Source organism: Nomascus leucogenys, chromosome 13, assembly GCF_006542625.1.
Source record: "Nomascus leucogenys isolate Asia chromosome 13, Asia_NLE_v1, whole genome shotgun sequence".
In the NCBI taxonomy this organism is placed as follows: Eukaryota; Metazoa; Chordata; class Mammalia; order Primates; family Hylobatidae; genus Nomascus; species Nomascus leucogenys.
Window position 1 is genome coordinate 98236052 of NC_044393.1, and position 17200 is coordinate 98253251.

Here is a 17200-nt window from a genome sequence, read left to right on the forward strand (position 1 = left end):
GGCCTGGGAACTTCCCCAACTTCACCAACTGTTTCATGAACTGGATTTAATGCAAAGATCCCAGACTGAGAGATATCGTTATATGTCAGTACTGCATGTGTCTCAATTTGTGTCTCCAAACTGCTATTTTGTAGTGTAAACAAGAAGACATCAAACATGTAGACCTAAAGGCTGTTCCAGCAGGAAACGGAAACACTCCTCCCAGCTGCTCCTGTCACCACGGACTGAGGGAGAGCGGGGAGTTGTGCAGGCATGTGAGTGGGGCTAGGGTTTGGGAATTGGGGATGGACTTTTCTGGGGTGAGTTTGTGGTAAAATCAGTTGCTGGTCTTACTCTCTAAAAGCAAGCAGGAACTTTCAATGTGCTGTAGGACTGCTGGGTGTGATTACCAACATGAAAGGTGCTTATTGGACACTTACAACAAGCAGGGGGTATAGCTCAGGGGTAGAGCATTTGACTGCAGATCAAGAGGTCCCCAGTTCAAATCTGGGTGCCCCCTACTGCACTTTTTCTATTCATACAAGCTGTTATGTTCTTCACAGAAGCTGTTGGTCATATTCCAGTTTTCTTTTCATCCGTTCCACCTATGATTTTCCCTGGAACTGGAAGCTACAGCTCAGGCCTACCCAGCTGCAACCTGGCTGGATAACTTCTTCTCATCTCTTCCAGCGCCGGTTCCATGGGTATCCCTCATATTCTTGGTATCTAGCTCCCTGCTCCCCCTATATATGTAATTTCTCAAGCTGTGATGCAGTATGCTTCTGGGTTTTTCCAGGGCAGACCAGAGAGTAGTACTACAGCAGGCTCCCCAGAAACAGACAGGGAATGGTACCCCAAGTTATCACTCTCCTGGCTCCTTCCCACAGCAGCAGTTCGGTGCACTGGAGTGATGGCCAGACCTGGAGAGACACATCACAGCACACAGCATTCCCATGGAGGGCAGATGTTTCCCCTGGAGAATTGGTTTCTCCCATGCGAGAGCTCACTCACACCCTTGCTTCAACCTTGTAGGCCAAAAGCCTGGCTCAGCTACTCTAACAAGGGAGACAGAGGCTCTGCATTGCTGCCCCTACGACCAAACTCCTGCAGCTCTGCGGCTGCATGTGAACTACAGCCCACTCTGTGACTGTGGCCCAAGGATTGGAGGTGGGGGATTAGACTCAAGAGTCTGTTCATATGAGATGATTTGGAATTCCAACTTTGTTCTGTGGGCCACAGGGTGTCCTGTGTGCTGCAATGAAGAACCAGGTCAGGTCCTTTGTCTAAGGAGGTCATTTAGAAGACATTACAGATACTGGTTTGGAGTTTGCCAAAAGACAAGAAAAGGAACTGGTGTTATTTTTTGAATGCTTACTATGCCGTACTATGTGCTAGTATCATGCTAGGCAGTTGATCATTAGTTATCATATTTGTCCACTCTGTCTTCACTGTAGGAAAAAGGATGCCGGGCTGGGAGCTTCGGTTAGAGTCTGTGGACTGTTTTGAAGACCAGTGGCCAGCTCTTGGGTTAAACCGAAAAAACAATGGGAAATGGCTCGGGGTTCTGCAGACAACCTCCAGCCTTTTCTCCTGTTCATGGCTCCACCCACTGATAGGCCTGGTGAACTGCAGAGCTGAGGGAAGGTGTCTACCTGTGAATCAGGTCTGGCAGCTTCCAGAAAGTCAGTCCTGGAGGGAAGCCATCATTTAATTTTACAAAGCTGAGTATTCCCACACTGCTGAAAGGTATTAACTAGGTAACCTCAGTGTACCATGGGGGTAAGGCTCAGGGCTACAGCATTTGACTGTAGAGCAAGAGGTCCCTCGTTCAGATCCAGGTTCTCCATTCTTTATGTTCAATGTTGGCAGCTAACTTTATCCACATACAACTTAGACTGGCATCGGCCACACAGAGGGTGAGGTCACCTTCTCAGTCTCTTTCTCCACGTTGACCCAGACCCCAGCTCCTCCACCATCTCTCCATGCTTCTTCTCTCTCAAAGCCATCTTCTTTCACTACTCTCTCCTCTCAACATTCATGCCTTCTCTGATATACTGGACTCCACAAATCGTGGACACTTTTAGAACCAGGCTAACAATCTTATTTTCCTCACCGCCCTCTCCTCCTGTCCTCAGGAATGTCAAACACCATGGCAATGTGCTTCCAATGCTAAGGCCTCCCGAGATTTCCATCCTGCTGCCTCTACGAACGTTCACAAACTCCACTCACTGCGGCTCTCAAGGGGTGTGGTGAGGCTGACACTCAGCGTTTTCCACTAGTGTCTTTTACCCTGCTTCTTGAGGCAGGAGAATCGCTTGAACCCGGGAGGCGGAGGTTGCAGTAAGCCGAGATCTTGCCATTGCACGCCAGCCAGGGCAACAAGAGCAAAACTCCGTCCCCCAAGCAAAATAAAACAAACAAACAAACAAACAAATAAACAAAGAAAACACGAACCTTTCCCTTACCACAACTTCCTCAAACATAGTTTACTGTGACACCTGTATTCCCATTGCCAATGCTCATTCTCTAAATAAGTTACATTACTTTTCAGAGAGCTTCTCTCTGCCTGTTATTTAGACTGACACCACCTTTTACTGGCTTCTTTGCTTTCTCTGACTGACTTCCCACTCCCTACTGGTGTTTCCTGAACTTATCTTCCAAATAAACTACTTGCTCTTACATTTTAGTTTCAGAGTCTCTTTCTAAAGAAATCTAAACTAAGACAACGGATTAAAGGAGAAAAATCACGTCATTCAAATAGATAAAGAAAAACATCCAATCAAATCCAACACAGCTTCGTGATTTAAAAAAAAATTCTTGGAAGCGAGGACAAACATTCTACCTCCTTGATACGCTACTACCTGTCTACCTGAAATAGAAAAAGAAATATTATTTAATGGTGGGGTCGTGAAAGCTTTAAATTGAAAACTGAAAGACAAAAATGTTCTTAAATAAAAGGGAAATGGAAACTGAATCGAGGAGCAAAAGACTCTAAAAAAATCACCAAATATATTTTTTTAAATGAATCCACTAAGACATTCTAAAAATGAAAACAACTATCAACATCTTCCTTTTTATTTACTCTTAACTGAAATATAACTTACAATAAGGTATAGAAATCTTTAACGTACAGCTCAATTAATTTGTGTACACACACACACACACACACACACACAAATGTACCCACCTCCTAAATCAAGATATAGAAGACTGAAAGGAATGCCGCTACGAACAAGAATCTTGCATGTACATAGACACTCTCTAATCTCCGTATCTAGGAATACAATTGTTGAGGAAGTGGGTGTTTCTATTTTTGGCTTTAGCCAGTAAGGTTGGACGGTTTTCTAAAGTGGTTCCGGCAAATGACACTACCACCAGCAGGGGATGAGAGTTACTATGGCTCCACATACCATCACTGAGTAACATCGGTCTCTTTCACTTTAACCAGCCTAGCAACAATTCTAGCGATAGTTCACTGTGGTTTAACTTGCACCTTTCTTTTCTTTTCGTTTGGAGATGGAGTTTCGCTCTTGTTGCCCAGGCTGGAGCACAGTGGCACGATCTCGGCTCACCGCAACCTCCGCTTCCCGGGTTCAAGCAATGCTCCTACCTCAGCCTCCTGAGTGGCTGGGATTACAGGCATGCGCCACCAGGCCTGGCTAATTTTGTATTTTTAATAGAGATGGGGTTTCTCCATGTTGGTCAGGCTGGCCTGGAACTTCTGACCTCAGGTGTCTGGCTGCCTCGGCCTCCCCAAGTGCTGGGATTACAGGTGTGAGCCACCACGCCCGGCCTAATTTGCACCTTTCTAGACTCATGAGGTTTGAGCAGCTTTTCACAGGCTTATTGGTCGCGTGGATGTCCTCTTCTGTGAAGTGACTGCTCAAGTCTCTTCTTCATTTTTCTACTAAGTTGTCCATTTTTTAATTGTCTTCTGCAATACTCTATATATTTTGAGAATAAACTCTTCATCAGTTATGTGCAATAAATACCTTCTCCTGCCATGTGGGTTTTTATTCTCTTACTTGTGTTTATTGGCTCTCATGAATGTTAGCTGATTTCTCTGTGAGCTTTTCATCTGTTCAGCAAACGGTATATAGAACTTACTACGTGCCAGTCCTGTTTTAAGTGCTTTATGCAGATTAACTCATTCGATCTACACAACAATCCATGAAATACACGCTCTTTTTTTCTTTTTTTTGAGACAGAATCTCCATCTGTTGCCCAGGCTGGAGTACAGCAGCACGATCTCGACTCACTGCAACCTCCGCCTTCCCACTTTAAGCGATTCTCCTGCCTCAGACTCCCGAGTAGCTGAGATTACAGGTGCCCGCCACCACACCCGGCTAATTTTTGTACTTTTAGTAGAGACGGGGTTTCACCACATTGGCCAGGTTGGTCTCCAACTCCTGACCTGGTGATCTGCCCACCTCAGCCACCCAAAGTGCTGGGATTACAGGAGTGAGCCACTGCGCCGGGCCACTGCTTAGCCCTTCTCGTATCCTGCCTTTGTGCAAGACTGTCTCTTTCCTGATTCCTCACCATGGGTGGGGCCTAAGACTTCTTCTTGGAAATGCCCATTCAGCATTGTACTACCGACATCTGGGCCTCCAGAATCCAGCGATGTCCAGGGTCTTCTGCGACTTCCTGGACTTCGCTCTTGTTGCCCAGGCTGGAGTGCGATGGCGCGACCTTGGCTCACGGCAACCTCCGCCTCGCGGGTTTGAGCAATTCTCCTGCCTCAGCCTCCCGAGTAGCTGGGATTACAGGCAAGAGTCACCAGGCCCGGCTAATTTTGTATTTTTAGTAGCGACGGGGTTTCTCCATGTTGCTCAGGCCGGTCTCAAACTCCTGACTTCAGGTGATCCGCCTGCCAGGCTGCTGCCCAGGCCCTGCCAGTGGGGGAGTTCTGTGCTCTTGCAGGCTCATCAATCCTCCGCATCTTCCTTGGCAGTCCACCCTACTGCCGAAAAGGGAAACCCAGAGGATTTTAACGTTATCATAGAAACCACTGCGGAAGTCAGTGTTTCCCGAGGCTGTCGGGCCAGGAGCAGAGAGGAGTGGCTGGCTGCTGGCTGCCTTCTGAGAAGGTGCCCAGGGCTACAAGGCAAAGGCCTGTGGGTAAAGGACAAAATTCCAGTAGGAAAGAAAGGCAGTTTGAAGAAGAGACAGTTTACCAGCTCCTATGACAAGAGCAGAGGCGGGGCCTTGGCACAGCTGAGGAGGTGAAAAGGAGTTAACCCAAGTGTTCCTCCAAGTCTTCCTTCTAGAAACGACAGGGTTCTGCCTGCCATCAGGAAGGTCACGTGGGAGGCTGGACACAGTGGCTCATGTCTCTCACCCCAGCACTTTGGGAGGCCAAGGCAGGAGGATCGCTTGAGGCCAGGAGTTTAAGACCAGCCTGGGCAACATAGTGAGACTTCACCTCTACACAAAAAAATAAAATATATTAGCTGGGTATGATGGTACACACCTGTCTGTGGTCCCACCTACTTGGGAGGCTGAAGTGAGCTATAATTGTTTCACTGCACTCCAGCCTGGATGACAGGAAAACACCCTGTCCCTTGAAGACAAAAATGAGTGAAGTGGGGTTGTTGTCTAGCAACATATTTTGGTTCTTGAAACTATGTTAATGTTGGCCCTCTTAAGGCTTTTGGGGATTCCAAAATCTACTCAGCTACCGCCCTCTATTTCTTGGAGTCGCTCCTTCTCTATCATTCTCCATTAATATTAATTGAAGAAGTGAAAGTTGGAAGAATCACCTTCTGTCCTAGATTGTAGTTGTGTTGGAACACTGGACCAGGAGAGCCAGGCCCAACTCTGTCATTAAGTGTTTTAGAACAGACACCTCAGTCACACAAAGTTTCTCTTGTACGTGCCCACCATAACAGGTACTGGAGGTTGACTCTCAAGGCCATTCTAGCGGCCACTGGCAGTGCTTTTCCAGGCTGCTGCCCGCAACCAAGGACTCAAGGCAGGGAAGACACAGGCACGGGGGTATTTGAGGAGCGGGGACTGCCTCTTGTTATGCACAAGGTCAATGAGTTTCCACTGAGGTAGACCTGGCAGCTCCTAGGAGCTTCCATTGTGAAGTGGCAACGCATAGGTGACTGGTCATCTGGGTGTGACTGCACAAGTCAAAGACATTAATTGACCCCCACAGCAGTAGGAGGGGTATAGCTCAGGGTTAGAGCATCCGACTGCAGACCAAGAGGCCCCCAGTTCGATTCCAGATACCCCCTCCGCATTTTCAATTTTGACATTTTTACATAGGTGCCCACATTTTAACTTCTTCCTTATTAGACACTTAGACACTAGGGTAAATGTTTCTTTTTTGTTTGTTTGTTTTGTTTTTTCCTGAAACCAGCAATGGTGAGGCTAGAATGTGGTGGTTCTTAACCCCAGGTATAAACTAGAATCACCTGAAGAGTCCGTAAAAGTGCCATTTCCCGGGCCCCACCCCAGACCAATTAAATCGGAACATCTAGAGTGGGGCCCAGGCTGGTGAGAGCTTCCCAGGGGGCTCTAGACTGCAGCTAAGGGCAAGACCCCGCTTCGGCAGAGCTTCCAAGAAGACTCCTTAGCCCAAGACTGCATTGTTCCCACTCTGCCTCTTCTTATTCATCCTTATTTGAACCCAGAATATCTAGAGAAAGGTCTCAGTTAATTAGGAAAGTGAATTTTGCCAAGGCCGCGGATGCGCGTCTGTGATACCGCCTCAGGCGAGTCCTGACGGACGACCTGTGCCCAAGGTGGTAGGGGCACAGCTTGGTTTTATACGTTTTAGGGACACATGAGCTATCGATCAATATGTGTAAGATGCACACTCGTTCCATCTGGAAAGGTGGGACAATGCCAGGCGAAGGTGGGACAACTGGAAGCTGGGAGGGGGTTTCCAGGTCATAGGTAGACACAGAAGGTTGCACTCCTTTGCGTTTCTAATGAGTCTCTCTAAAAGAGGCAATCTGATACAGATTTATCTCGTAAGCAGAGGGGTGACTTGGAATAAAATCAGGTTTGCCCTAAGCAGTTCCCAGCTTCACTTTTGCCTTTAGCTTAGTGATTTCGGGGCCCTAAGATTGATTTTCATTTCACACTTATGTGGACAGCACTTAAAACTAGACCAGAACAGCATCTTCCAGGAACAAAGGCTCTTTCGGCATTTCTTAGCTGTCTTAATTGTACCCCTTCTGGATCCAGTCATTCTGCCTGGGATGGGGTAGTACTGGTCTTCTATTTCCAAGACGAACCACCATGATCTATTGCTCCATGAGTAAGCCCTTAGAAGGCCAAGACCATTTGCAGAGGATGAAATGTCAACATGTGAAAGCATAAGTAAAGTTCTACGTTGTGTTCAGATGTTCCAATTATCAACGGCAATTTTACGTCACAGCTAAGCTTTAAAGGCGAACTTCCGCAGAAGGGATCACTGAATCACATCAACCATCTCAAAAACTAGAGGATGTCATGGCGTTCTATGCTTTAGAGAACAAACAGCTTTTCTGACACAAATCTTAAAATTCGTGGAGGTTCGGCTACACAGTATAGAATTCAGAAGCACAATTCATGATTTTTAGTATCCCTTATACTAATCATGTTTTATGAACCTTTATAAAAAGTACCTAAAATACATTTAATAATTCAGATTTATGTACACAACAGAAGTTTATATTTTAGATAGGTTAAAAACACGTTCCTGTAATAAGACTATCTGAAAGCAAGAAAGTCTTACTATCTTTACATTGAATGGCAGGAAAACACAACAGAGAAGCAGGCATTGAAGACAGAGCCTGGTCAAGTGTAGTGTCACTTGAGGCTCTGTCTAATTTGATCATTTAGCAAATGGCGCTTTGCTCTACTCCTCTGAGTTGAAAATATGCTGCATCCTGTGACTCTCCTTATTAGTACAAGATGTAGTGGCCTGAAAAACAGAGCTGCTTTAATTTTCAATGATGTGCTGCCTAATTTCCTATTCATTAGATTCCTTTTGTTAACAAGAGATGTGAACTTTTTATTTAGGACTCCCCAAACCCACACCCCCCTTGTCCCGCAAAAAAGTGGCATCGGTAACTCAAAGGATAAACGCTAGAGGGGATGGACACCCCATTCCCCGTGATGAGCTATTTCCCATTGCACGCCTGTTTCACACAGTTCATATACCCCGTAAATATATACGCTCACTAGATACCCACAAAATCTTAAGGTTTTTAAGAAGTAGCTTTTGCTGTTCCAGTTTCACAAACACTTAGAGCTTTGGCCTAGAACGTGGGTACTTGCCCCTTTACCGTCCCTGCCCTCCAATGCCTTCTATTAGTGGAAACGGTGTCTCCGGGCAGTCTCCTTCTGTATCCCCATTACTGTTTCAGATCCTCCAGCCAAGCCCGCCAGCCTTCCAGCTACTCTGTAAACAGTCTCCTTCCTCCTTAGCCTTTCCCTGCAAGTCTGCCTTTGTATCCAACCTTGTACACCTGAAGGCCAGCTTTCCCCTGAAGCCATCCCTCCCCTTCAACCTCTGGAACGGAGACGGTGGGGTCATCTTCTCAGCCTCATTCTCCACGTTGCCCCCAGACCCCATCTCCTCCACCATCTCTCCATGCTTCTTCTCTCTCAAAGCCATCTTCTTTCACCACTCTCTCCTCTCAACATTCATGCCTTCTCTGATATACGGACTCCACAAATCGTGGACACTTTTAGAACCAGGCTAACAATCTTATTTTCCTCACCGCCCTCTCCTCTGTCCTCAGGAATGTCAAACACCATGGCAATGTGCTTCCAATGCTAAGGCCTCCCGAGATTTCCATCCTGCTGCCTCTACGAACGTTCACAAACTCCACTCACTGCGGCTCTCAAGGGGTGTGGTGAGGCAGACACTCAGCGTTTTCCACTAGTGTCTTTTACCCTGCTTCTTGAGGCAGGAGAATCGCTTGAACCCGGGAGGCGGAGGTTGCAGTAAGCCGAGATCTTGCCATTGCACGCCAGCCAGGGCAACAAGAGCAAAACTCCGTCCCCCAAGCAAAATAAAACAAACAAACAAACAAACAAATAAACAAAGAAAACACGAACCTTTCCCTTACCACAACTTCCTCAAACATAGTTTACTGTGACACCTGTATTCCCATTGCCAATGCTCATTCTCTAAATAAGTTACATTACTTTTCAGAGAGCTTCTCTCTGCCTGTTATTTAGACTGACACCACCTTTTATTGGCTTCTTTGCTTTCTCTGACTGACTTCCCACTCCCTACTGGTGTTTCCTGAACTTATCTTCCAAATAAACTACTTGCTCTTACATTTTAGTTTCAGAGTCTCTTTCTAAAGAAATCTAAACTAAGACAACGGATTAAAGGAGAAAAATCACGTCATTCAAATAGATGAAGAAAAACATCCAATCAAATCCAACACAGCTTCGTGATTTAAAGAAAAAATTCTTGGAAGCGAGGACAAACATTCTACCTCCTTGATACGCTACTACCTGTCTACCTGAAACAGAAAAAGAAATATTATTTAATGGTGGGGTCGTGAAAGCTTTAAATTGAAAACTGAAAGACAAAAATGTTCTTAAATAAAAGGGAAATGGAAACTGAATCGAGGAGCAAAAGACTCTAAAAAAATCACCAAATATATTTTTTTAAATGAATCCACTAAGACATTCCAGAAATGAAACAACTATCAACATCTTCCTTTTTATTTACTCTTAACTGAAATATAACTTACAATAAGGTATAGAAATCTTTAACGTACAGCTCAATTAATTTGTGTACACACACACACACACACACACACACACAAATGTACCCACCTCCTAAATCAAGATATAGAAGACTGAAAGGAATGCCGCTACGAACAAGAATCTTGCATGTACATAGACACTCTCTAATCTCCGTATCTAGGAATACAATTGTTGAGGAAGTGGGTGTTTCTATTTTTGGCTTTAGCCAGTAAGGTCGGACGGTTTTCTAAAGTGGTTCCGGCAAATGACACTACCCCCAGCAGGGGATGAGAGTTACTATGGCTCCACATACCATCACTGAGTAACATCGGTCTCTTTCACTTTAACCAGCCTAGCAACAATTCTAGCGATAGTTCACTGTGGTTTAACTTGCACCTTTCTTTTCTTTTCGTTTGGAGATGGAGTTTCGCTCTTGTTGCCCAGGCTGGAGCACAGTGGCACGATCTCGGCTCACCGCAACCTCCGCTTCCCGGGTTCAAGCAATGCTCCTACCTCAGCCTCCTGAGTGGCTGGGATTACAGGCATGCGCCACCAGGCCTGGCTAATTTTGTATTTTTAATAGAGATGGGGTTTCTCCATGTTGGTCAGGCTGGCCTGGAACTTCTGACCTCAGGTGTCTGGCTGCCTCGGCCTCCCCAAGTGCTGGGATTACAGGTGTGAGCCACCACGCCCGGCCTAATTTGCACCTTTCTAGACTCATGAGGTTTGAGTATCTTTTCACAGGCTTATTGGTCGCGTGGATGTCCTCTTCTGTGAAGTGACTGCTCAAGTCTCTTCTTCATTTTTCTACTAAGTTGTCCATTTTTTAATTGTCTTCTGCAATACTCTATATATTTTGGGAATAAACCCTTCATCAGTTATGTGCAATAAATACCTTCTCCTGCCATGTGGGTTTTTATTCTCTTACTTGTGTTTATTGGCTCTCATGAATGTTAGCTGATTTCTCTGTGAGCTTTTTATCTGTTCAGCAAACGGTATACAGAATTTACTACGTGCCAGTCCTGTTTTAAGTGCTTTATGCAGATTAACTCATTCGATCTACACAACAATCCATGAAATACACGCTCTTTTTTTTTTTTTTTTGAGACAGAATCTCCATCCGTTGCCCAGGCTGGAGTACAGCAGCGCGATCTCGACTCACTGCAACCTCCGCCTTCCCATTTTAAGCGATTCTCCTGCCTCAGCCTCCCGAGTAGCTGAGATTACAGGTGCCCGCCACCACACCCGGCTAATTTTTGTACTTTTAGTAGAGACGGGGTTTCACCACATTGGCCAGGTTAGTCTCCAACTCCTGACCTGGTGATCTGCCCACCTCAGCCACCCAAAGTGCTGGGATTACAGGAGTGAGCCACTGCGCCGGGCCACTGCTTAGCCCTTCTCGTATCCTGCCTTTGTGCAAGACTGTCTCTTTCCTGATTCCTCACCATGGGTGGGGCCTAAGACTTCTTCTTGGAAATGCCCATTCAGCATTGTACTACGACATCTGGGCCTCCAGAATCCAGCGATGTCCAGGGTCTTCTGCGACTTCCTGGACTTCGCTCTTGTTGCCCAGGCTGGAGTGCGATGGCGCGACCTTGGCTCACGGCAACCTCCGCCTCGCGGGTTTGAGCAATTCTCCTGCCTCAGCCTCCCGAGTAGCTGGGATTACAGGCAAGAGTCACCAGGCCCGGCTAATTTTGTATTTTTAGTAGCGACAGGGTTTCTCCATGTTACTCAGGCCGGTCTCAAACTCCCGACTTCAGGTGATCCGCCCGCCAGGCTGCTGCCCAGGCCCTGCCAGTGGGGGAGTTCTGTGCTCTTGCAGGCTCATCAATCCTCCGCATCTTCCTTGGCAGTCCACCCTACTGCCGAAAAGGGAAACCCAGAGGATTTTAACGTTATCATAGAAACCACTGCGGAAGTCAGTGTTTCCCGAGGCTGTCGGGCCAGGAGCAGAGAGGAGTGGCTGGCTGCTGGCTGCCTTCTGAGAAGGTGCCCAGGGCTACAAGGCAAAGGCCTGTGGGTAAAGGACAAAATTCCAGTAGGAAAGAAAGGCAGTTTGAAGAAGAGACAGTTTACCAGCTCCTATGACAAGAGCAGAGGCGGGGCCTTGGCACAGCTGAGGAGGTGAAAAGGAGTTAACCCAAGTGTTCCTCCAAGTCTTCCTTCTAGAAACGACAGGGTTCTGCCTGCCATCAGGAAGGTCACGTGGGAGGCTGGACACAGTGGCTCATGTCTCTCACCCCAGCACTTTGGGAGGCCAAGGCAGGAGGATCGCTTGAGGCCAGGAGTTTAAGACCAGCCTGGGCAACATAGTGAGACTTCACCTCTACACAAAAAAATAAAATATATTAGCTGGGTATGATGGTACACACCTGTCTGTGGTCCCACCTACTTGGGAGGCTGAAGTGAGCTATAATTGTTTCACTGCACTCCAGCCTGGATGACAGGAAAACACCCTGTCCCTTGAAGACAAAAATGAGTGAAGTGGGGTTGTTGTCTAGCAACATATTTTGGTTCTTGAAACTATGTTAATGTTGGCCCTCTTAAGGCTTTTGGGGATTCCAAAATCTACTCAGCTACCGCCCTCTATTTCTTGGAGTCGCTCCTTCTCTATCATTCTCCATTAATATTAATTGAAGAAGTGAAAGTTGGAAGAATCACCTTCTGTCCTAGATTGTAGCTGTGTTGGAACACTGGACCAGGAGAGCCAGGCCCAACTCTGTCATTAAGTGTTTTAGAACAGACACCTCAGTCACACAAAGTTTCTCTTGTACGTGCCCACCATAACAGGTACTGGAGGTTGACTCTCAAGGCCATTCTAGCGGCCACTGGCAGTGCTTTTCCAGGCTGCTGCCCGCAACCAAGGACTCAAGGCAGGGAAGACACAGGCACGGGGGTATTTGAGGAGCGGGGACTGCCTCTTGTTATGCACAAGGTCAATGAGTTTCCACTGAGGTAGACCTGGCAGCTCCTAGGAGCTTCCATTGTGAAGTGGCAACGCATAGGTGACTGGTCATCTGGGTGTGACTGCACAAGTCAAAGACATTAATTGACCCCCACAGCAGCAGGAGGGGGTATAGCTCAGGGTTAGAGCATCCGACTGCAGACCAAGAGGCCCCCAGTTCGATTCCAGATACCCCCTCCGCATTTTCAATTTTGACATTTTTACATAGGTGCCCACATTTTAACTTCTTCCTTATTAGACACTTAGACACTAGGGTAAATGTTTCTTTTTTTGTTTGTTTTGTTTTTTCCTGAAACCAGCAATGGTGAGGCTAGAATGTGGTGGTTCTTAACCCCAGGTATAAACTAGAATCACCTGAAGAGTCCGTAAAAGTGCCATTTCCCGGGCCCCACCCCAGACCAATTAAATCGGAACATCTAGAGTGGGGCCCAGGCTGGTGAGAGCTTCCCAGGGGGCTCTAGACTGCAGCTAAGGGCAAGACCCCGCTTCGGCAGAGCTTCCAAGAAGACTCCTTAGCCCAAGACTGCATTGTTCCCACTCTGCCTCTTCTTATTCATCCTTATTTGAACCCCGAATATCTAGAGAAAGGTCTCAGTTAATTAGGAAAGTGAATTTTGCCAAGGCCGCGGATGCGCGTCTGTGACACCGCCTCAGGCGAGTCCTGACGGACGACCTGTGCCCAAGGTGGTAGGGGCACAGCTTGGTTTTATACTTTTAGGGACACATGAGCTATCGATCAATATGTGTAAGATGCACACTCGTTCCATCTGGAAAGGTGGGACAAGGCCAGGCGAAGGTGGGACAACTGGAAGCTGGGAGGGGGCTTCCAGGTCATAGGTAGACACAAAAGGTTGCATTCCTTTGCGTTTCTAATGAGTCTCTCTAAAAGAGGCAATCTGATACAGATTTATCTCGTAAGCAGAGGGGTGACTTGGAATAAAATCAGGTTTGCCCTAAGCAGTTCCCAGCTTCACTTTTGCCTTTAGCTTAGTGATTTGGGGCCCCAAGATTGATTTTCATTTCACACTTATGTGGACAGCACTTAAAACTAGACCAGAACAGCATCTTCCAGGAACAAAGGCTCTTTCAGCATTTCCTAGCTGTCTTAATTGTACCCCTTCTGGATCCAGTCATTCTGCCTGGGATGGGGTAGTACTGGTCTTCTATTTCCAAGACGAACCACCATGATCTATTGCTCCATGAGTAAGCCCTCAGAAGGCCAAGACCGTTTGCAGAGGATGAAATGTCAACATGTTAAAGCATAAGTAAAGTTCTACGTTGTGTTCAGATGTTCCAATTATCAACGGCAATTTTACGTCACAGCTAAGCTTTAAAGGCGAACTTCTGCAGAAGGGATCACTGAATCACATCAACCATCTCAAAAAAATCATGGCGTTCTATGCTTTAGAGAACAAACAGCTTTTCTGACACAAATCTTAAAATTCATGGAGGTTCAGCTACACAGCATAGAATTCAGAAGCACAATTCATGATTTTTAGTATCCCTTATACTAATCATGTTTTATGAACCTTTTTAAAAAGTACCTAAAATACATTTAATAATTCAGATTTATGTACACAACAGAAGTTTATATTTTAGATAGGTTAAAAACACGTTCCTGTAATAAAACTATCTGAAAGCAAGAAAGTCTTACTATCTTTACATTGAATGGCAGGAAAACACAACAGAGAAGCAGGCATTGAAGACAGAGCCTGGTCAAGTGTAGTGTCACTTGAGGCTCTGTCTAATTTGATCATTTAGCAAATGGGCTTTGCTCTACTCCTCTGAGTTGAAAATATGCTGCATCCTGTGACTCTCCTTATTAGTACAAGATGTAGTGGCCTGAAAAACAGAGCTGCTTTAATTTTCAATGATGTGCTGCCTAATTTCCTATTCATTAGATTCCTTTTGTTAACAAGAGATGTGAACTTTTTATTTAGACTCCCCCACCCACACCCCCTTCCCCGCAAAAAAGTGGCATGGTAACTCAAAGGATAACGCTAGAGGGGATGGACACCCCATTCCCCGTGATGAGCTATTTCCCATTGCACGCCTGTTTCACGACAGTTCATATACCCCATAAATATATACGCTCACTAGATACCCACAAAATCTTAAGGTTTTTAAGAAGTAGCTTTTGCTGTTCCAGTTTCACAAACACTTAGAGCTTTGGCCTAGAACGTGGGTACTTGCCCCTTTACCGTCCCTGCCCTCCAATGCCTTCTATTAGTGGAAACGGTCTCTCGGGCAGTCTCCTTCTGTATCCCCATTACTGTTTCAGTCCTCCACCCAAGCCCGCCAGCCTCCAGCTACTCTGTAAACAGTCTCCTTCCTCCTTAGCCTTTCCCTGCAAGTCTGCCTTTGTATCCAACCTTGTACACCTGAAGGCCAGCTTTCCCCTGAAGCCATCCCTCCCCTTCAACCTCTGGAACGGAGAGGGTGGGGTCATCTTCTCAGCCTCATTCTCCACATTGCCCCCAGACCCCATCTCCTCCACCATCTCTCCATGCTTCTTCTCTCTCAAAGCCATCTTTCACCACTCTCTCCTCTCAACATTCATGCCTTCTCTGATATACGGGACTCCACAAATCGTGGACACTTTTAGAACCAGGCTAACAATCTTATTTTCCTCACCGCCCTCTCCTCTGTCCTCAGGAATGTCAAACACCATGGCAATGTGCTTCCAATGCTAAGGCCTCCCGAGATTTCCATCCTGCTGCCTCTAGAACGTTCACAAACTCCACTCACTGCGGCTCTCAAGGGGTGTGGTGAGGCAGACACTCAGCGTTTTCCACTAGTGTCTTTTACCCTGCTTCTTGAGGCAGGAGAATCGCTTGAACCCGGGAGGCGGAGGTTGCAGTAAGCCGAGATCTTGCCATTGCACGCCAGCCAGGGCAACAAGAGCAAAACTCCGTCCCCCAAGCAAAATAAAACAAACAAACAAACAAACAAATAAACAAAGAAAACACGAACCTTTCCCTTACCACAACTTCCTCAAACATAGTTTACTGTGACACCTGTATTCCCATTGCCAATGCTCATTCTCTAAATAAGTTACATTACTTTTCAGAGAGCTTCTCTCTGCCTGTTATTTAGACTGACACCACCTTTTATTGGCCTCTTTGCTTTCTCTGACTGACTTCCCACTCCCTACTGGTGTTTCCTGAACTTATCTTCCAAATAAACTACTTGCTCTTACATTTTAGTTTCAGAATCTCTTTCTAAAGAAATCTAAACTAAGACAACAGATTAAAGGAGAAAAATCACGTCATTCAAATAGATGAAGAAAAACATCCAATCAAATCCAACACAGCTTCGTGATTTAAAAAAAAATTCTTGGAAGCGAGGACAAAATTCTACCTCCTTGATACGCTACTACCTGTCTACCTGAAATAGAAAAAGAAATATTATTTAACGGTGGGGTCGTGAAAGCTTTAAATTGAAAACTGAAAGGCAAAAATGTTCTTAAATAAAAGGGAAATGAAAACTGAATCGAGGAGCAAAAGACTCTAAAAAAATCACCAAATATATTTTTTTAAATGAATCCACTAAGACATTCCAGAAATGAAAACAACTATCAACATCTTCCTTTTTATTTACTCTTAACTAAATATAACTTACAATAAGGTATAGAAATCTTTAACGTACAGCTCAATTAACTTGTACACACACACACACACACACACACACACAAATGTACCCACCTCCTAAATCAAGATATAGAAGACTGAAAGGAATGCCGCTACGAACAAGAATCCTGCATGTACATAGACACTCTCTAATCTCCGTATCTAGGAATACAATTGTTGAGGAAGTGGGTGTTTCTATTTTTGGCTTTAGCGAGTAAGGTCGGACGGTTTTCTAAAGTGGTTCCGGCAAATGACACTACCACCAGCAGGGGATGAGAGTTACTATGGCTCCACATACCATCACTGAGTAACATCGGTCTCTTTCACTTTAACCAGCCTAGCAACAATTCTAGCGATAGTTCACTGTGGTTTAACTTGCACCTTTCTTTTCTTTTCGTTTGGAGATGGAGTTTCGCTCTTGTTGCCCAGGCTGGAGCACAGTGGCACGATCTCGGCTCACCGCAACCTCCGCTTCCCGGGTTCAAGCAATGCTCCTACCTCAGCCTCCTGAGTGGCTGGGATTACAGGCATGCGCCACCAGCCTGGCTAATTTTGTATTTTTAATAGATATGGGGTTTCTCCATGTTGGTCAGGCTGGTCTGGAACTTCTGACCTCAGGTGATCCGGCTGCCTCGGCCTCCCCAAGTGCTGGGATTACAGGTGTGAGCCACCACGCCTGGCCTAATTTGCAACTTTCTAGACTCATGAGGTTTGAGCATCTTTTCACAGGCCTATTGGTCACGTGGATGTCCTCTTCTGTGAAGTGACTGCTCAAGTCTCTTCTTCATTTTTCTACTAAGTTGTCCATTTTTTAATTGTCTTCTGCAATACTCTATATATTTTGGGAATAAACCCTTCATCAGTTATGTGCAATAAATACTTCTCCTACCATGTGGGTTTTTATTCTCTTACTTGT

The 17200-nt window shown here is 45.8% G+C and overlaps 1 non-coding gene across 1 annotated transcript; it reads left to right on the forward strand.

The window, feature by feature from the left end:
* The first annotated feature begins 427 nt into the window (after positions 1 to 427).
* On the forward strand, positions 428 to 499 carry TRNAC-GCA. The gene has a single exon. It is a non-coding gene; the product is annotated as a tRNA-Cys (tRNA).
* Positions 500 to 17200: the final 16701 nt, after the last annotated feature.